Source organism: Chroicocephalus ridibundus, chromosome 1 (assembly GCF_963924245.1).
Source record: "Chroicocephalus ridibundus chromosome 1, bChrRid1.1, whole genome shotgun sequence".
Classification (NCBI taxonomy): Eukaryota; Metazoa; Chordata; class Aves; order Charadriiformes; family Laridae; genus Chroicocephalus; species Chroicocephalus ridibundus.
In genome coordinates, this window is record NC_086284.1 from 26,626,404 (window position 1) to 26,647,635 (window position 21,232).

The window sequence follows — 21,232 nt, forward strand, 5'->3', positions numbered from 1 at the left end:
GGGAATAATTCCTGACGCCTCAGGGTTCCAGTGCTCCTTTCTGCTTTGCTCTGAGCATTCAAAAGCATGCTCACCGCAAGATGGTTTTTGTTAGGAATGATGACATTTGCTTAATTAAATTTCAAAAATATCTAAGTGGCAGCCCTACTGGGCCAGAGTCAAGAACTTTTCTTGTTTTCTGGTGCTTAGACAATGTTGTTGGGTGGTGGCTAGTGAGTTTTCAGTTCATACATTTAACATCACCTTGCTGACGGCAAATACAATTTAACTCTTCACTCTAGAAGCCTTATCAATATGAATCTACCATTATATCCTAGTTACGCTACGTGAGCAAAAGAGAAAGCAACATTAATGACTAATTCTTTAGAAATATGGATGGCTTTTATTAATAATATAACCAGGGATTTTGTCACAGGGATTCTACTAACTTGTTTAATATTGAAGTATTATTGTCACTGCCACGGTCCCCAAAAGCCAATACTCATAACCAGGATCATGCTTCATTGAACTCTGAACAAGGAACAAAACACACATGCTCCAAAGGAGTTCATTGTAAGAAGTAATGGACCAATATGAGCAGGACAGTGGCACCAGGAGCAGGTAGAGCCAAATGTAACATCTGCACGTTCACTTGGGCTTTCTCCCAGTAGCATTTGCATTCTGACCTATCCACTACTTTAGAAAACTATACCCAAGATCTTCTCCATAGGTAGGTCAGGACTGAGTTGTCTTTTAAGCAGTAGCGGATGTTCAGTTATCAGTAAGACCATGTAAAGCTGTGTGTACGTGTGAAATGTTGTCATTTCCCAGCAGTTGGTACTCCTCCAGCTCCAGAGCATGCACACAACCCGGTACATGTAGCAGCTTCCCCCAGCCTTCGTTCTGGTGGTACATGCAGGTGGGCTTTCTAATTGCAGCACATTCCAGCGATGTGCTGTATTTGGTGCTACTGCAGCAAATTTAGTGCTAGTGCAGTTCCCCTGAGGGAATTGTAGTTGCTCCATGTCATCTTTCAGTGATGCCATCTTTGCCATCCCTGTTGTCTCCATTCAGTCTGTTTTAATTCACAGAATCACAGAATGGTTTGGGTTGGAAGGGACCTTAAAGATCATCTAGTTCCAACCCCCTGCCATGGGCAGGGACACCTCCCACTAGACCAGGCTGCTCAAAGCCCCATCCAGCCTGGCCTTGAACACTTCCAGGGATGGGGCATCCACAGCTTCCCTGGGCAGCCTGTTCCAGTGTCTCACCACCCTCACAGTAAAGAATTTCTTCCTAACATCCAATCTAAATCTCCCCTCTTTCAGTTTGAAGCCGTTACCCCATGTCCTATCACTACACTCCCTGATAAAGAGTCCCTCCCCATCCTTCCTGCAGGCCCCCTTCAGATACTGGAGGCTGCTATAAGGTCTCCCTGGAGCCTTCTCTTCTCCAGGCTGAACAGCCCCAACGCTCTCAGCCTGTCCTCATAGGAGAGGTGCTCCAGCCCTCTCATCATCTTCGTGGCCCTCCTTTGGACCCGCTCCAACAGGTCCATGTCCTTCTTCTGCTGGGGTCTCCAGAGCTGCACGCAGTAGGATCATCATAGCTACTACAATACACTTCTGCAAAGAGCTCCCCAGGATGACTGGCCCTGGGATGGTGGGCAGAGGTTGTGGGGCTGCTGTCTGCCAGGTGAGGAGGAAACATGCAGCTGCCAGGAGCAAGTCATCGTGAGCTGAATACAGTTTGGGGTGAGAAAGCTCGCACAGGCACCCAGTCTGCCGGCATGCTCTTGGGTGGAGGGAAGCCCTGAGGCAGCACTTTTGTGCCGTGTCTTCACTTTGAGGTTTGGATGTGGCCTTGGGGCATCTCAGAGCCCCGGAGGACATCAAGGGCGCTACTGGTGTGAATTCAATGTATGTGCTGTCAATTCAATATGTAATTCTGAAGGCAAAAGTAAAGCTTTTGGTCAAGGAAACAGCAATTAGTGGGGAAGTGCTTAAAACTGGAGAGAATGGACAGACAGAACAAGTAACCCAGATGCATCCAACTGGACAAAACAAGTTGTGCATAAACAGTCTCTAAAACAGTTTATGAAGTCCAAAAGAAAGAGAAAATGCAAAAGATTTTTTTTTTCTGCCTGAAAGCAGAGGACACAGACACTAGTTCTTTGTCCCTTCCACCAGCGTTGGGCAGCTTGCTGCTGGTGGTGACATGGTTTGTGCCTGTGGTGCTTTGGAGTGTGGGGCTCCCCGTATTCTACAAGCACTTCCATTAGTCATCTCGCCATTTCTGCGGTCTCTGCCAGCTGCATCAGCAGAAGCATAACCAAACACAGGCACCCACTCATTTGATTTCTTTCTCTTCTGCTCTTTTCCCTGTATCAAGAGCATCAAATCCTCCACTGCCCTGAAGCAATCAGTCATTAACAACAACCCTGCTACTGCCAGGGTGCTTCTCAAGCCATTGCAGTCAAGGATACTTCTGGGAAAGGCAGAAAACAAATTTGATTTTCAGTTGCTGCAAAAAGGGATGAATAACCATTTAAAACCACTGTTTTCATTTTTACCCACTGCCCACCCAGGGCAGCACTGTAGCACCGCAGCGCTGCAGAGGGATGGCTTGTCAGAAGCTCTAGCCACTGCTGTCATGAGGAGTTTACTCTGCAAATAGGCTTGCTTTTCTCCAGAGGGGGGAACGTGGCAGGGGACATCCAGAGGATGCAAGGGGCTGGCAAACATTACAAAGACTGGAGCGTGGAGTTGCTAATCTCTGGCTAGAGAGGGCAATTGCTTCAAACAGCCAGAGGATGCCTCGTGGTTCTTCTGTTAGCAGAAAAGGAGCCTGCTCAAGTGCCTGTGGAGTGGTGTGCATGGATATGCCATGGTGGAAGCAGTAATTAAGTCCCTGTAGCCAGGAACCTCAAGCTGCTGCAAGAAGACATGGTCTGGGTTGGTTGAGGACAAGCAGCAATCCCTGCAGCAATTGCCTCCTGCCCTGGCGTATCTCTTCTTCTACCGTTTACCTCTGAGTAAAGCAACTGGACTGTCAGCGCTCATGGCTACACCCTGTTCACAGGACCACAAGCCACGTTTTCCAGGCGGAGGGTGGGCTGATGAGAGCACAACACGCTGCTGCTGGATGGGGCGGGGGGGGGGAGGCAACGTGGAGGAGGGGCTTGGATTTCTTAACCTTTTTGGAAGCTGCCGGATTACTAAACCAGCAAAGGAAACCTTGCCTGCTCTTTTACCCCGCTATGTATGGATAATGGCACCTATTTTAAACTACCCTCCTTAGAAAGGTAGGGGAGTATGCCAAGAAAAGAACACGTGGTGGAAGCGCAGGAGGCGAAGCACTCAGCAGAGCTGCTTTGCCTTTCCTCGCTGCCCCCGATTGACTAGAACCAACCTCAGCTTTGGTTTCCCAGATTTCAAAGGCAGCTTTTCTGAGCTCCCCAGTTTCCCAAGGCAGGTGTAGAGCCATCAGCCTTCTTCATTCTTCTCAGTTGTGTCCCAGTGTCCTCCTCAGCGTGGAGCTCAGAGATGCTATTTTGGGGATCCCATGACACACCTTGCAAGGAGTCCATAATGAGGATGGGGTGGATGGTTGCCCCCAACCTCTGGTAGCACATTTCTTCCTACAGGAGGAACAGAAGATGTTGGAGAATCTTTGTGGCATAGAACAATATAGTGATACAATTGTGAGAGGTCCTTTGCTTGACTTGGTGCTGCTTTTCACCCAGCTCGTACACTTCAGCTTCTGTTACAGTCTACTCCTCGCAGAGCTGGTCATACAGTCAGTTCTCTCCTTGAGGTTAAGAGGTGTTCTTACTCTAAGCAGATGCACGAGACTTCAGCTTGTGCACGTGCACATCTCCTGTGGGACTATGTTTGTCTTCCTGGAGCCCAGACTGACCTGGTGGAGTTCAAAATTGTGGTCATCGTGGCCCCACATAAGGTGTGGGATCGCTCTGAGAACTGATACTGACCCAAACGGGAGGGACTGTGCAGTCCTGGGTGACTGAGAGCTTGCATCTCCCAAGGACATGGGCTTCCCATGTCCCGTGTCCCAAGGACATGGGTTCACAGCCAAGAAAAATCTTGTGCTTGCATTTAGTTTTTTGTGAAGCCAGATATTTGAGCCAATTTCTGTTTCTAGAGCTTTCTGTCATAGACCACAGCTGAATGCGTGAGCAGAAGAAAGAAGGTTTCCAAACCAATTTTCTGAAATGTTTTCTCAACGCTGTTTCATGACTTTCAGGCTGCAGTACCAGATCCTTAGCTAGCATAAAAAGACATGGATCCACGGAGCTGAATAGCCTTCGGCTCCTTCACTAGGAAAAGCACAGAAACACAGAAATGTTGGTTGGGAGGAGCTTCTGAAGGCTTGTGTAAGCTCCCGCCTAACACAGTACTATTGCACTAAGTCAGGTCAGCCTTGGCGTTGTCTAGCCAAGTCTTGAAAGCCTCCAAGGATGGAGAGTCCCCCTGTCTGGGAGATGTTTTCCCTAATGTCCATTCGCATCTTCCAGGCTCCAGCCTGGGCTTGTTGCCCCTCTTTTTTTCATCTGCTGCTTGCAGGAGGTGTTGGACTCCATCGCTCATGTAACTTGCGTCGAGGGAGGCGTCATTTCCAATAGGCTCCTGTTAGATCACCCCTCCGCCTCCTCGTCTCCTCAACCTCTGCTCATAGCATGTGTGCTCTGCCCTGACCGTCTCAATATCCCTCTTGCTGGGCCTACCTTCACCCAGGGGTCCAAAGCGACATGGTATGTCACTGGCAGCCTCCAGGGAATAACAGCTTCCCTTGCCCTGCCAGCTACATGCCTCCTCCTGCAGCCCACCAGGCGCTTTGTCCCGTTGACGATGCCAGCACACGCTGGGCTCAAACAAGGTGTGACCTGTAATTTGTAGAAACGTGAATAGGAGCAGAGGTTTCATGCACTGCACTGGAGATAGTACAGTGAGCAAGCAGTTTCAAAATCCAATTTCATAGACACAGAGATTACATTAATCTCTTTTAATAGCTAAACAATTCAGTTTTCAAGATAGGACAAAGCATCGGATATTCTTGACAAAACTGGTGCTTCAAAGCTGCCTACATCAGATTTAAAATCCCAACTCCTAAGCTCCTAACGATAGAACCGATTGTATCTTTTCAGACAGTAGCGCTGCAAAACTTGTGTTTAATCTTCTCTTTTTATAACATGCTGTAGCTGCCTGGGCTTGCCTGTTGGGAAGCAAATGCAGATTGACTTTGCCTTCAAATACCGTATGAGGAAACTCACTCAGCCCTCACCAACTGATCTCGGGGGCCTGTGGAATGATAAAAGCTCGAGTTATCAAAGTATCTGTAAACTGCCTTCTGATTTCTAGCTGGAGCACCTCCCTGAATCTGGACCCTTTGATTTAAGGTGGCTGCTTTCTTTCACCATGTCTCAACAGGCAGAAAAGGGCATAGCTTTAATTCCTGTTGGCTCAGTTGCATTAGCTCAACATGACTGAAGAGCCCTCTTCACCTCCAGAAACGCAGAACTGAATGCAGATCTGCATTAGAAACTTCTGCCCGTGTAGTAAGGGCCTTGTAATATACAGGTACGTTTCCATACCACCAAAAATATCGGTGTAAAAGTGCTTTTCTTATTGACACTGTTTTGCTTGGAGAACCAAAATTAGCTCTGCTGGGGAAAGCACTATTTATTGGTCTAGACTGCATGTTTTCAGAGAATTTGCAGGTTTTGTGGTCTAGGCGTATCCATTTTGGGCTGATTTTTAGTGTTTGTGTTGTGATTTAGGGCTCTGACAAATGAGCTCTAGCAAATGACGGTGAGGTGACTGAAGAGGTGACCCACCCAGCTGTTTATTACTGCTCCCCTGGCAAAGATTCCTGTCCCTGCAGCAGAGTTGGCAGAAGGCAACATATGTCCAGGGCAGAGCTGCTCCAAATGGCATTTTAGTTGAAATCTCCAAGGAGGTGCGATTAGACTAGACAGAAGACTGTCAACTAGAGATACTGAGATGTTGTCTATAATGGTTTATGCCCATCGAGACTAGCACTGTTTCCATGCCTCATGTCCTTACGGCTTCTGCCCCATGTTTCTGTCCCCTCTTTGCACCAGAACTGGCAGTCATCTGATCCCAATAGGAGATAATTCAGGGACTTCAACCAGCCAAATGATCTCCTCATTCACCTAGGAGGAGTGTGGGGGACTAAAACACCGCCAGCTTCTATCGGCTTAATCATAGAATCACAGAATGGTTTGGTTTGGAAAGGATCTTAAAGATCACCCAGTTCCAACCCCCCTGCCATGGGCAGGGACACCTCCCACTAGACCAGGCTGCTCAAAGCCCCATCCAGCCTGGCCTTGAACACTTCCAGGGATGGAGCATCCACAGCTTCTCTGGGCAACCTGTTCCAGTGCCTCACCACCCTCATAGTGAAAATTTTTTTCCTGATATCTAATCTAAATCTCCCCACTTTCAGTTTAAAAACATTACCCCTCGTGATATCACTACAGTCCCTGATAAAGAGTCCCACCCCACCTTTCCTGTAGGCCCCCTTTAGGTACTGGAAGGCTGCTATAAGGTCTCCCCAGAGCCTTCTCTTCTCTATGATACCTCTTTTGGACAATGATACAAGTGTCCCGGTGTCTCAGCTCCACTCTAGCCGTTGGTGGTAGGGTGGTATGAAGCAACAGCAGGTGATAATGTCCTCATCTGCTCATCTGTTTTCCAATCAAATGGTAATCTGAGGCCAGAGGCTCCCCCGATGCTCCTGTATGGCCAACTAGGAAGGCATGTGCTGCCAGGGAAGTTGCCCCTTACCCTTCAGCTGTAATCTCCGTTCTGCTCTAGGAGTAACCGCTGCAGTAGGTGGCACTGCTGTCAGAAACGGAGCTGCCGTTAGTGGTTGTCTCCTTCCTCTCCCGACTCGAAGCCGGGGCTAACCAGAGTCTGCCCTTGCACCCTGGTGCCACAGCAAGCAGGAACCACTGCAGGAGCGAGTGTGGGCTGACTCTGATCTGAGCAATATTGCCAGGCTACAACGCACAAGAGTTTTCTTCTCCCTGGCCCGTTAGTAACGCAGAAAAAATCAGTGGGAAAAAGTCTGGGCCTTAAATGTACAGTGAACCTTTCCCCACCCATTACCACCTAACCGATAAGCTACTCCAGGGTGTCTTGTTTATGTTTATGAGTGTTTAATACCTCTTAGCATTTGCGTTTGCCTTGAAGCTACAGGCAGCTATATGCTGTAGTGTGATAAATACTTGTTCCATAAGCACAAACAGATGTTTGAAGATCTGCTTTGAAGCAAATCTTTACCCTCTAGATTGTCTCCCAAGACTCCTCAGGAAGGGTATACATCGCTATATTCAGAGCAAAGCCTTGAAGGTCAGGGAGAGAGGAGATACATAGGAATATTCAGCAGGAACACGTACTCACATCTCTATGGCATAAGTCTTCCACAGCAGCAGTTTGGGCACCAGAGTTTTTATAAACAATTCCTTTGCAGGGTCTCATTCCTATAAAGCCATCCCTGCTGCGTGCAGGTCTTTTAGGCTTGTTTTGACTCACTAGCCAGATTCTTGTCACCCTCAAGAGCTATTGCCTGCACCTATATAATCTCACTAATATCAAAAATCTCAGAATGAGCAGAGATGGTAAAACTGAGTGGTGTGCGTGGATGGCTCTTCCTCACACGTATTGCTTCTCTTGGGTGCTCATAGGGATGGAAAGGCTTCACAAGACAGACACAAGTGGCATTAAATAATTTGATTCTCAGAGTCAAAAACTCAAATCAGAGTCAAAACCTGCAAGATACCCCATGATACTGCGTGCCACATGCAAAGTAATGGGGAAAGTTAAACAGCCTCTGCCTCAGGCAGCTCCCAATTTATGTCAAGATGCAACAGAAAACCTGAGAAGGGAAAGGTAAGGTGGTAGTGGTGAAACCAGCCAGGATTGTGCAGTGATTGCCGTGTGGGAGGTTGCAGCCAGGACTCTCAAACGACTTAAACCACTGTGGTATGGCTTTGGTTTTGTTTCTTCTTTTCTCACGTTTTGGGGGAGAAGAGGGTGTGTCTGGAAGTTCAGGTGCTGGCTTGGGACTCAGATGATCTGCATCCAGGTTTCTGCCTTGCCACCGACGCCCTGGGGTAAGCTGCTCCCATCCCCTCTGCCTTTTGCCCCTCATTCTCCAAGGAAGAGCAGCACTTCCACACCCCCGAGGTGCATGAGATTAATACTTCAAAGCCTGTGAGGCACTCAGGTGTGGTATGGGAGAGAACCATACCAGGCCCTGGAGAGATTCCCTCTGCGTTACCGTTAGACTGTACGCTTGGACAGCAAAGGGAATCCCTCAGAGCACTCGGCGTGTCTGACTTCCAAACGCAAAGCAACATTCGACCTGAGCTACGCAGGGAACTGATGTTCCGCTGTAGATCCCTCTAATTCACTCTGCAGAACACTTTCCCTTCACTCTGCTTCATTTCACCCCTCGCATTTCTTGCTTAAAACATTAAAACTATTCATATGTGGTTTTATATAATTCATTTTCTTTTCCTAGTAACCACTCTTTTGTCTTGCCTAGTTCCACTTCATCTGAAACTGTCCTTCTTCCTCCTCTTCATCCGTGAGCTCGGGTGGGAGCCACTCTAGGGCTCCTACTAGGGATACCTACTAGGATGGTGCAGGCAGGTAAATCCCAGGATTTACAGACCCTTTGGAGCATGGAGCGGCTGGCTGGGGCTGGTCGCAGGGTATACGGCAAGAGCAGGGATTGCGTCCTGGCTCCTGCATCCCGCTCGGTGCCCAGCTGAGGCTGAGGTGAGTGGTTATTCCTCCATTCTGTGCCGTGCTCACCGTGTGCAGGGGAGCCTGGCGTGTGCTGAGCAAGGAGCCGGGCAGCAGCATGGCCGTTCGACGGGCTGGACTTCTGAGAAGTGCTGTGGTGAGAAACAGGAGCTTGCTGGGGGACAGCTGTGGAGAGCAAGGGAGAGAGCATGGGGTTGCTGTGGATTCAAGCTTTTAAAGGTGCTGTCTGTGCCCTCTCACTTTTTTTCTTTTGCCTTTGTCCTGGTTTGAGCGACACAGGACTAATTTCTCCTCTAATGCTTGGGAAAAAAGCACTTTTAGAAGACTCCAGTGTCTGAACTTGTGAAAATACTTACTTTATAGCCAGCTATGGTATGTGGGTTTTGAGGTCTCAGTGTTTTCGGGCTCACCAGGTGCGGGGATGAGGAGGAGCGAGACCCGGGCACTTGACCTGGGCTGGCCAACAGGGTTATTTCATACTATGAACATCGCATTTAATAGAAATTAGAAAGTTTGCTGAGGAGTTTTCTCTCTTTTTTGATGGCTGGGATCTTGAGAACTCCTCGCCCTGGTGCCAGAGACCTGAGCCCTTCCCTTCCTCCCGGAGCCTCAGCGCTGGCAGTGTCCCACATTTGCTGTCCCCTGCCGGGAGTGCACAGCTTCCTGCTGATGGAACGGGCTGAGGATAATCCTTGTGTATTTTATACTGGTATTGGGATCAATATTGGTTCTTTAGTATTATTAATGTTAATTATCTAGTCTTATTCCATTAAACCTGTTCATATTCCAACCCTCAGGTTTCCTTGTTTTTCCCCAATTCTCCTTCCTGGGTGGGGAGGGGTCATCGGGTGATAGAATAATTGCCTGAACAACAATAAATTGTTGTGGGTTCCTCAAACCATAACACCCTTCCTGCAAGAAAGGAGGTCAAGCAGCTACGATACTAGCATGGGACTCAGGAGACTGACTTGGTTTACAGAATCATAGAATCATTTAGGTTGGAAAAGACCCTTGGGATCATCGAGTCCAACCATCAGCCCCACGCTACAAAGTTCTCCTTTACACCATATCCCTTAACAGCACATCTAAATGAGTCTTAAACACATCCAGGGATGGTGACTCCACCACCTCCCTGGGCAGCCTATTCCAGTGTCTGACCGCTCTTTCTGTGAAGAATTTTTTCCTAATGTCCAGCCTAAACCTACCCTGCTGCAGCTTGAACCCATTCCCTCCTGTTCTATTGCTAATTACCTGTGAGAAGAGACCAGCACCAACCTCTCTACGATGGCCTTTCAAGTAGTCGTAGAGAGTGATGAGGTCTCCCCTCAGCCTCCTCTTCCTCAAACTAAACAGTCCCAGCTCCTTCAATCGCTCCTCATAAGATTTATTCTCCAGGCCCTTCACCAGCTTCGTTGCCCTCCTCTGCACTCGCTCCAGCACCTCGATATCTCTCTCATATTGAGGTGCCCAGAACTGGACACAATACTCAAGGTGTGGCCTCACCAGTGCTGAGTACAGGGGGACAATCACCTCCCTCCTTCTGCTGGTCACAGAGTTAGTTTTCTTTGGTTTAGATCCCTGAAATGGTGTCCTCAGGGTGGGAGTCAGCAAAGTGCAAAGCACAGGAGTGGGAGCATGGCATCAGAACCAGAGAGGAACCCATCCACATCTACAGCAAGAAGCTGTTAAGAGCTGTAACGTGGAACTGCATCTGCCAGCTGGTGGGGTCATCCTGTGCTCCTGTGCCCTCTTGTTGAGAACAGGACTTTCTTCCCTTGTAGGGGTGAAGTTTGGGACAATGAAAGAGTCTAGTAAGGACTATAGCCAGGATCACAAAAATGCCTGGCTAGGAGCCTTGCAGGTGCTTGCTGTACCCTTCTTTACTCAACACCCCCAAAGTGGCCCGAGTGGGAGAAAAAATGCCGTTTTGGGGGACAGCTGACTCCTATGCCTTCCCATGAGGGTTATGCTGCGGATGTCAGTGCTGTAGGTAACAATTCTTGTCAGAGATGGTGGACCCTGCAAGTCATTTACAGCAGATTTTCTTGAGGTAGTGATGGAATCCACGGTGTTTTGTTTTCCCCAGCAGAAAGAAAACAGTGCAACTCTTGCCTTGCATTTGGAGCTGAAGCATTATCAAGGACAGAAAAGAAGATGCATCTCTTTTTTTTTTAATCTTCTGCAGGTACAAGCAGAGTTTTTCTGGTGTAAATGGAGAGGCACAGGGCTCTGTGGGAGTGATGCACTTCTAGGAATTTATTTCACCTGGCTGTGAGTGGCTCAGCAAAATAAGATGGGAAGAAAGAAACAGGCCCAAACCTTCAAATAACTGTGGAAGACTGAAAGAACCCAGTGAATGAGTCCTCACAGGAGAATGGAAACCTTTCCGAGGGAGCTGATATACCTACCGCCAGTGCTAAGCATTTTGTGTTTTGTTTTTTAAAGAAAAGCCAAGTTACACTAGGACGTATCACCTGCCCAATTTTAAGTTGAAGCAAATAAATAGTCTCAGGTTTTGCCTTCAATTTCCTGTCCAGTGCCAGTTTTTCTGGGCCCAGCGTGGGTCTTCTGTGAAATGCTCTGACAATTTTGGGGCCGGGAAGGCAGCTCCCCGGCCCTGTTGCCTCCACGGCGGCTGATGAAACACAGAAGAGCTCCCGGCAGCCATCGAGCCCGCATCCCGACAGATTGCCTCTCCTTTTTTGCCCTCGCCGGCTGCTCTCAGCGCAGGGTTGCCTGCAAGGATACTTGTTCAGTGTCGCCTTTCAGGGAGGGAGTGTGTCCAGTTCCCTTTTAGAAAAGGCAATTTTTCAAATTGTCCTTGTTTGAAAGAAAATACTGTGTTCGGCAGCAGTGAAAACAGAGGGCTAAGCGCTTTCTGGCGCGTGCTGCGCTGATGTGATGAGGCTGGGCCTTGAGCCCACCAAGTTTTGCTCATTTCTGTACCACGTAGCGGTAATTCAGCATGTACGGTATTTTTACTTTACCCTAGAGCTTCCTCCCAGGACCCTGCCAGTAATTTGATCCTGCTTTGATAAATCATCACGGAGACACAACATGGAACTGTAGCCCTAATGACCTGTGTTAATTAAAAATCAAATGACACTTTCTCAGGAGAAAGTTATTTAGTTCCAGTGTTTTCCTAAGATAATTATACCAAGCCAGCCTGTTACCCTCCCCTGTAGCTTCATTTATTGTTCACTATGTCTAAACTCCCGCATGCCGTTGCACGGCCTTATTTTGTCATCTTCCACCCCATCATTTCAAAATAAGTTTCCTATCTGTTTATAAGTACAGCAAAAGCTTTAAAGTCTTGAGGAGAGAGATGCCGTATCTTTGCTGTGACGCTGTACCGTCTGCCGGTTCAGTTTCAGTGCCTCGTAGCACCAGGTTGAGAAACTCTTTGCCTGTTCATCTCCCCTGGCTTCTAAAATAGCAAGAGATAAACAGGAAAAAGGGGAGACACCTTCTGTTTGATATTGTTTGCCTCTCAAGTCAGTTCAGGCTCTGATATTAATAACTTCCTGTTTTGTTGTAAGTCTTCTGACAAGTGAAGAGCCTCCACGTGCGCTGGCATTTCAGCCTGAACTTGGGCAACTACACAACTAGTGTGTTCCCAGGCTCTGGGCTACAAATTCCGGTTTTCTGCTTACCTTCAGGCTAAAATTTCAGAATTGGAAGTCAAATCGCTGAAAGTCAGGTGCCTAAACCCACAGTTAGTTGCCAAAATAAGAATGACCTGACTGTCACAACAGTTGAACACCTGCAGCCCCTGTAGGTATCTTGGGACTTGAGAGGGTAGAATCTATACAAATCAGACTAAATTTGTGTAGGAGCTGAAATAAGGATCCTACTTTGAAACTCCGGAGTGCTGTTCATTGCTAAGGATGTCCTCGGAAGCTAGAAACAGGAAAGAGGATCTGCAGAAATGTGGAGAAAGGTGCATTTGTGTAATATCACTTGTGCAAGATGCTTATGAAACGCGGTGCGTGTTGCATTGCATCGTTTCTCACATACGCTTCAATTAGTAAGGCTCTTTCTTTTCCAGCTACCCAGACAACTTTCCCTGTGAACTGAACTAATTCCTCTGGATAATATGCTGTTTTGCTGCCTGCTGGAGAGGTGGAGCCCACCCAATCGCCTCACGCCGGTGTACTGCCCGTGGCTGCTGCTCTGTGCAACCGGGAACCGTCTCCCGATCCTGCTGCGCAACAGGACAGCTCGGACTTAGCAGTTCTAGGAGATTTAAAAAATCAAACCAGCTAATCAAGATTTAAAGCAGCGCTGGGTTGAAAAGACTAGCAAGCGGTCCAGCTGTGAGTTAATTCATTAGTTGCAGTAAATATCGCTAGAAGAGCTTGTCAAAAGGAAATGTAAAGCAGATGAAAAGAAACGTCCTTAAAGTGAGTGTCAAAGGCTTTTGCAGCAGTCATCCAGGGGACTGGGAGACTCCGGGCTTTGGAGAGAAAAGCAGGGTGAAAGAAATAAAAATTTCAGTACGGAGGATAAAGTACCAGTTCCCACTGAGCGATTATAAAGGACACAATCTTACCACTGCAGGGACCTAATTAGAGAGTGAATCTCAAAACAGTCCAATATCTCCTCCAGGACACTGAGAGACCCAAACGAGCTAAAGCAGTCCGTTCAGACCAGCAGCATTAGGAGGCTCTGCTGCTTCAGGGGCACGCTGAAATGCCAGGTTTATCTAGCTGTAGTAATTTCCAGTGTTCTTGAACCCTGTAGTCTCTTCAGCACTCACTTAGGACCAGCTTCATTTTCTTGCCTGGCCAGCACAGCGTCAGCCTGGTCCTACAGAAGGCAGCAGCGGGCTCCCACTGCGGTGGGAGGAAAGGCACCAGCGCCCGTTTCCCCAGGCAAACATAAAGTTAATTGTCAACATTAACAAGAGAGAATTTCACATTTCTATGACTGATCTGCTAATTCACTGCTTTCCCTGGTCTCCAAAACATCTCGTGCAGACCAGGTGGGAGTCCCCAGGCCTTCCTGGAGACTGCTGCCAGGCAGCGGGTGTGTGCATTCGTTCGCTTAAGCCTTGGGGCAGGGCTCATCTCTCTTGCTATTGTCTGTCTGGGACACTGTCACCCTTCTCTCCCTCCTTTTGGAAATGTGGAAGCACTGGCCGTAGCTTGAGGCTAACCTTTGGCAGCAATGCCCATCCCTGCTCCAGCTGCAGTGCGTCACCTCCTCATCGGTGTGCCAAGCAGGGAACTCCCCAAGAGGTTTTTTGATTTTTTTTGGTGTTTTTTCTAAGCAGCAAGGCATTTTTGCTGGATTTTATTTAAGACTAGTCAGTTCGGGGCCCTGGTCCTCAGCACTCCCCTCCTGGTGCTGGAAGGGCTGCGTCAGCAGGAGCCATGCTCTGGGGTGAGTGAGCAGCGGGGTCAGCAGGAAGGAATTATTTTAGCTGGTATTGCCTTTAAAGGCACTTTGTATGTAACCCTGTCCCTGCAGAGTCATTCTGTGCAGGGTGGGCTTCAGGGGAGCACAGGGATCTCTTCCAGTGTCGCTACTACCAGCAGACACGTTTTTCCGTAGCAGGATTTTCCAGGCATAGGGAGGGCTGTGCCTTCTGAGACCGCTCGGGGAGCTCAGCGCTCCTGGGAAGAGCAGGGATGACTGCTCGGGATGGGTAGATGCATCTTGTACTTGGAGGGGGGCGGGTGGTGGTTTATGAATCTCCTCTGTAGCGGGGAGGAGGTAAGTGACCTGCCCAGAGAGAGCTCAGCACTGCTAACATCCGACAAGGACATTTTCGTAACCGAGATAAATAAACAGATGCCTTTTTTGCTCCAGGGAGATAATTTCTTCTGTGCTACTAGGCTGAGACCGTTTGCTTGGCTTAACCTGTGTTTTTACCGTATGCAACAAGCCTTAACCACTTCATTTGGGGCTGTTTTTCATTTGGGGCCAATATGAAACAATTCTGGCATTTCTTTTCTATTTTTCTGGCCCTTACACGTTTCTAATGTCTCCACTTCTGTATATATGTTTTCTTCTCTAACATTTCAGTTCTCCTCTCTTGTAATATTTTAAATCCTTAATTGCCTGATGCTGCAGATGGAGAGTGTTAGTTACTTTCCGTCACCACTCTGGCCACGACGACTTCTTTTGCTTGACAAGTTGATCACCTTGTCAAGGTGAATGTTAAGTCTGTCTGGAGTATCTCCGTGCGTTTTGTGCCAGATTGCAATTGCAAGCTGGCTTCTTATCAGACATGCTGTTTCTCCAGACACAGAATACCGGGAGTAAAACTGGGATTTTGAGGGGCTTTTTTTCCCCTACTTCGCTAATGAGATTGACGTTGCTCCAGTTTATACCAGTAGGATTTAGATGGGTGTATCTCTAAATGTGACAAAGTAATGCATGGCAAGCAAACCCAACTGATAAAGATAAAACAAATCGATTGGTAACGAAAATTCCCATCCATGGCAACCACCTAGGAAAGCCCGCAAGTAGTGGTTCGGAGTTAATAACAAGTGCACCAAGCCTGCCAAAGCTGCTGGAGATGTGACTAACAGGCATCTCCATGGAGCCAAAGAATTGCGGCGGTGCCTGTTCCCTGCTGCATCAGCACGTCCAAAAGGGCATCGTCCTGGTGAGCGGTGGGGCTGACAGGCTCCCCCGAAGTGCCAGTTACGGGCAGTGGGGACCAGAAAAAGGAGCCTTTGCGAAGGCATTGCAAAAATGGCTTAACGCTAGGTAGGCTCATCGAGGTGCGAAAGAAACTTCCTCTCCGTTGCACAGCAGGGTGTCGCTGGGGTTGGTGTCTCAGATCTTGCCACCAGCACGTGAGCCCATAGCTCCCCTTCACAGACCCAGTGCACAGTGCGGGACCCAGTTATGTCTCCACTTGCCACAGTGGCTGTACACAGCACCAAACCTTGCCTTCTTTTGCCATGCACATGCCGCCCGGGCCTCCAGAGACCTTCAAATGGTCACATTCTGCATGACCCCTAAAAGAGGGTAGACAGCAGTTGCAGCGCGGAAGCTGTAGCATCAATGGTGCTTTCAGATTGCCCGGCAGACATAATTGAGGCAAAACAGCAAAACCCAAGTAAATGAAATGCATTTCATAGCAGTTCCTGAAGAACAGGTCGCGTTGTTTGTGACCTGCCAGCCAGGTCAAGAGGGCTGGATCTTCCACAGAGAAATTGCTGACATTGGCCCCAAAATGTCATTGTTAAGGTAAGAAAAACATCCAAATCTCTCTTTTCCTAGTTGATACATTATAAGGAAGTGGCATCCAGACCACTATAGGTATTAAGAACTTGGGAAACAACACTAAGCAATACAAAGAACAAAAATCAGTGGGTGTTTTCTGAGAAGATAAGGAAACGGAGTCTGATGCTACTGAATGCTTCAGGAGAATAAGTCCTAATAGCTGCAGTAGCCAAACATCACCTGGGACCAGAGTGTGAACAACTTTTTTGTGATATTACATAGCAAATGTCTCAACTTCTTGAGCTCATTGCAGAACATAAAAGTAAAGGTTGGCCAGCATTATTATCTGGTGGTACAGGAACACTCATTTCTCTAACCATGTGTGGTGGTATCTGACTATCTTGGATATCTGAGCAGGCAGGTCAAAGGAAAGCAGTGTGTAGACTTGGTTCTCAAAGACACCTATTTCCAGTAAGCATGAACTTCATTTTCTCCTAGGAATTCATTTTTCCTGTCGTATTCTAACAGAAGTAATAAAATAAACAAAGCATGGTGCACTTGTAAGATGAACCTCAGGACCATGCCTCTACAGCCAAACCAGCTCTGGATGCAGTGTGAGCACTGAGGGCAGATGTTGGGCCACCCTTCTCCCTGGCAGATGTGGTCCTGGGGTTCTTCTCCTCACAGGATCCCATAGTGAGACCTTCGTGAAGAGCAGAGACAGAGCTTTTCTTGTGTCATACTCTACATAATGAGGCAAAGATGTGTTGGGGTGTTCTATGTATTGACCTACCTCAGATCAGCTTCATGCAACAATGGAAGAGTAGCATGCAACCACCTTCTTTTTTTTTTTATTTTTTTCCACCCAGTGTTTGTGGCAAGGACAAAAAGACCCTTTTACTGTCTGAGTTTCTGACATTCCTGCTCCCCCTGGGTAGAAAGGAATCATAGGGACCTCTTCTCTCTCTCCGCCTATGAGGCAAGCACTGACTATTGGTGTGTGTGATGGGCAAGAAGCTCTCTCTGGACAGACCTTGTTCTCCCCAGGGACCTGCACCCCACCACTCCCTGCTCTGGGGTGGTGTGTTGGGACTCCCTGGCCTGTCCCTTCCTGGGCTACCCCTCTCCTGTGGCTCCGAGCCCTGCCACTTTCTGTGTTTGGAAAGGCAGAGGTGGGGGGGCAATCTCCCAGGGGTTCCGGAGGAGTGGAGTGTCTCTGTCAGGGGTATCTCCTTACAGGAGATGAAGAAGGTGTTTCCGCTGTGGGGGCTGGAGGCAGGAGCAGTCACACGCTTCCCGCTGCAGCCGGCAGCACTCTGCTTTTTCCCATCATTTATTACCTGACAACTGTTTTGGTGTGTTTCCTTCCAGGCCAGGAGGGCTGGCACATGGGACACCTCCTCCTGGTGCACTGCCAAGGACGGCAGCAGTGTCCTCCTACCAAGGGTGGTGGCCCCCGGCCCTGGGCACGCAGCATCCATCCCCACTGCTCACCCGACCCTCCCCTCAAGACCTACTTTTGCTGGGAGAGGCAAGGTAACCTCGCCACTGAAAATAGCTGGGACGGCAGCCAACGGAGATTAATGGCATCATTAACGTCCCCAGTTTATTTATAGGCTTAAAAATGCCTTGGACCTGCAAACTGAGCAGAGTCGCTGTGTGTAACGCAGGGACTCCCAGGTCTCCTGCTTCTGCCTTTCCCCTTCCTGCTATTTCATCCTGATCGCTGGGACTGTAAACCTATTTTGTAAAACTTCCTAACCAGGGGCATACACACAGATATTTTTTTTCCCCATGAATGCTGTATTTGTCTTGTCTCCTTCCTCCGCCCAACTCTTTCTGTGCTCACTGTGTCCTGTGGTCCCTCTTTGGGAAAATTCTCTTTTTGATGAATTACTTGAGGCACAGGCTGAGCAGTCGTCACAGGAATTAGTGATTTTCCGCCTTGGGTTTTAAACTGTGAGCTCTGTGGGAGGAGGAGGACTGGGAATCTCATAGCTGTGGAGAGCACCTAGGACATGTGGGGCCCCAGCGAGACATGCAGATGTTGTTAATGACCATGGAGGCCTTCCTACGGGAGCCAGCAGAGCCGGCCCAGCTCCCAGGTCCTCCAGGAACCTCGTGGGACCGTCAAGAAAAGAAAAAAACCACCCCGAGTGTGTTGGCCCCAGAAGAGGAGTTTTCAGCACGTGACCTGCGGCCGCGCTGCCTGGCCCGTTTCCCAGCGCTCGGTGAAAGGTAAGTGAGAAAGGAAGCTTGTTGTCAGCAGGCACAAGTCCAAGGGATCGGCTGTGTGACCTGGAGATGGCTCCATGGGTGGGAGAAAAAAAGTGAAAATGCCAATCGGGACCCCTCCCACCCAGGAACAGGGATAACCAGGGCGGCACCTCATGGAGGTGAGGTTGCTTCAGAGGGCGACCACCCTTCACTTTGCTGTTGGTTTTTTGTTGTATCAGGCTGAGCTATACTCCCGTGTCGATCTCTCCTTGGCCGTCTGTCTTCTAGGGGTTGAAATAAAGGACTGTCAGAGAACCGCTCAAACGGCTGTTGTCTTCTTTTCTCTGGGCAGCGAGACTACTTTAGGGCAGCGTAAAGAGCCCAAAGTGCTAGAAGGAGTATTTCTCTGCCATGGCCACCCCAGGTGAAAGCACACCCCTGGGATCCCCTCACCCCCTGCAGCGTCTGGTGGGTTCAAGGCATCTCAGTGCCTTGCTTTCCCCTTCCCCTCTTTCCCACTTGGGTTCTGGGCTCCGTGTCCCCTCCATCCCCTCCTGGCCAGGACCCAGCTCTCCGCTGCAATGGGGGGGACAGTGCCTGCTCAGCACCCCGCTTCCCATGTCTGTTAAATGGGACCATGACACTTAGCCAGATTTATATAGTCCAAAATATGGGACCAAATATAGGACCAAAGCATAAGTGCTATTACATTACTCAGTCATCTGAAGATCGTTACTGGGAGAGTATTTATTTCCATGTCTGACATACGTCAGATCCTGTACAATTTAAAAGGCTTCAAGGAAAAGGCAGGTCATATGCAGCATCTGAGATAAAGGGGGGAAAAGGTAATGTTTAACTGTACTCTCCTTATCCTAGGAAAGAAAGCCCTCTTATGTAGCTGTTTCTCATCTAAATTCCTGAACATCTAACCAGAAAAGCCAGCACAACTTTTTCTCTAGACTGATGTCAGACTAGAGGAGTGAGATGTGACAAAAAAAAAGGCCATTTACATCTCAAACTGATTACCTGCTTTGAAAAGTGAATATAAAAGGTGGAAGGTTTTTTTTAACAAGCTGGGTAAGCCACGTTTTGGCTGCAGGACACCCATCTCCTGGACCTCGGTGCTGTACAGCTTCTGTGGAATTACTCACCCCAGATTCAGAAAGCAAGAGCAGGGATTTTTTTTCCTGTTTCATGAGGCTACACCCAGTTGCAAACATATTTAACCTTCCTTTTTCTAGCTGCCAACACTGGGTGGCACTAAGTAACTCCTTCTGACATTTTACAAAATTGACTCTAAAAATTTGAATTGAACTGACTTGGCTCCACTCTGTCCTGACAGAAAATGGGTTTTTTTTGAGAAACTTTTGATCATTTGGTTGTTGCAGTAGAAACATCTGACTTGCATGGCATGTTTTGTGCTTTCTTCATTTGTTAGGTTGTTAAAGCTTTTCTGAAACTCTGGCCTCCCAAGTTTGGTAAAGGTTCAATGTGCTGTTGGGCTCGAAAGCCATATTTCCTGTACTGAGGTGAGAATTAATGGAATACTTGAAAATAACTGCGCTTTATGCTGGAGATTTAAACAAATCTCATAGAAACACAACATGGTTGAGGTTGGAAGGGACCTCTGGAGATCACCTAGGCCAAGTCCCCTGCTTGAGCAGGGTCAGCCAAAGCAAGTTGACCAGGACCGTGTCTAGTCAGGTTTTGAGTATCTCTGAGGATGGAGACTTCATAACCTCTCTGGGCAACCTCTTCTGTTGTTCAACCACCTTCACGGTAAAAAAGTGTTTCAGTTTGTGCTCATTGCCTCTTGTCATGTCACTGGGCACCACTGAGGAGAGCCTGGCTCCATCTTCTTTATTGTCTCCCAACATCAGGTATTTTAAACATGCTGATAAGATCCTCCCTGAGCCTTCTTTTCTCCAGGATCAACAATCCCAGCTCTCTGAGCCTTTCCTCATATGTCAATTACCTCAATCACTTAATCATCTTTGAGGGACTCAGTCTAGTACATCCGTGTCTCGCTTGTACTGGGGACCCCAGAACTGGACACACTACCCCAGATGCATCTTACAAGTGTGGAGCAAATGGGAAGGGTCTTCTCCCTTGACCTGCTAGTGACACTTTTCCTAATGCAGTCAATGCTCTTGGCCTGCTTTACCACAAGGGCATACTGCTGGCTTACAGTCAGCTTGTCCACCAGGAGCCCCAGGTCCTCCCTGCAAAACTGCTTGTCAGCCAAGTCAGCTCCCAGGGTGTACTGGTGCATGTGGTTATTCCTTCCACGGGGCACTACTTTTCCATTCATTGAACTTGATGATATCACTGTCATCCCATTTCTCCGGCCAGCTGAGGTCCCCCCGAATGGTGGCACAGGCAACCGGTGCATTAATCCCTCCTTCCCTCCTCCTCTGCAAACTTGCTGAAGGTGCAGTCTGTCCCATCATCCAGGTTATTAATGAAGATGTCAAACAGTATTGGACCCATTATTGGCCCCGGGGTACTCCACTAGTGCCTGGCCTCCAGGCTGGACTTTGTGCCACTGATCACCACCCTTTGAGCCTGGCAGTTCAGCCAGTTTTCTGTCCACCTCACTGTCCACATATCTAGCCCACAGTTCATCATTTTGCTTATGTAGATGTCATGGGAGATAGTGTCAAAAGCCTTGCTAAAGTTGAGATAAACAACATCCAGTGCTATTCCCTCATCCAGCAAGCCGGTCATCTTGTCAGAGAAGGCTATTGAGTTGGTTAAGCATGGATTCCCCTTCAGAAAAACATAATGAGTTCTCCCAATCTCCTTCTTGTCCTCACTATCTAAGCCTGCTCCATGTCCCGTATGACCAAGTCACCTTTTCCCCATCCAGCAGCAGGCCCACATTTTCTAGCTGTGGAAGTCCTTCATGTTGCTCTTCATGTCCCTCACCAGATTCATCTCCAGGTGAGCTTTGGGTTTCCTAACCCCATCCCTACACACTCCAACAGCGTCTTTTTATTATTCCTAGGGTTACTTGACTCTGCTTCCACCCTTGCATA

At 48.3% G+C, this 21,232-nt stretch overlaps 1 long non-coding RNA gene across 3 annotated transcripts in view; it reads left to right on the plus strand.

Moving 5' to 3' along the window:
- Positions 1-18,504, plus strand: part of LOC134514378 (uncharacterized) — a 60,267-nt gene extending 41,763 nt beyond the window's left edge. The window contains exon 4 of one of the 3 annotated variants that reach the window (XR_010070719.1): positions 10,885-18,504. This is a non-coding gene — a long non-coding RNA (uncharacterized LOC134514378). The remainder of the gene's footprint in view (positions 1-10,884) is intronic. The other 2 variants (XR_010070717.1, XR_010070718.1) reach the window with 2 other exon arrangements.
- Positions 18,505-21,232: the final 2,728 nt, after the last annotated feature.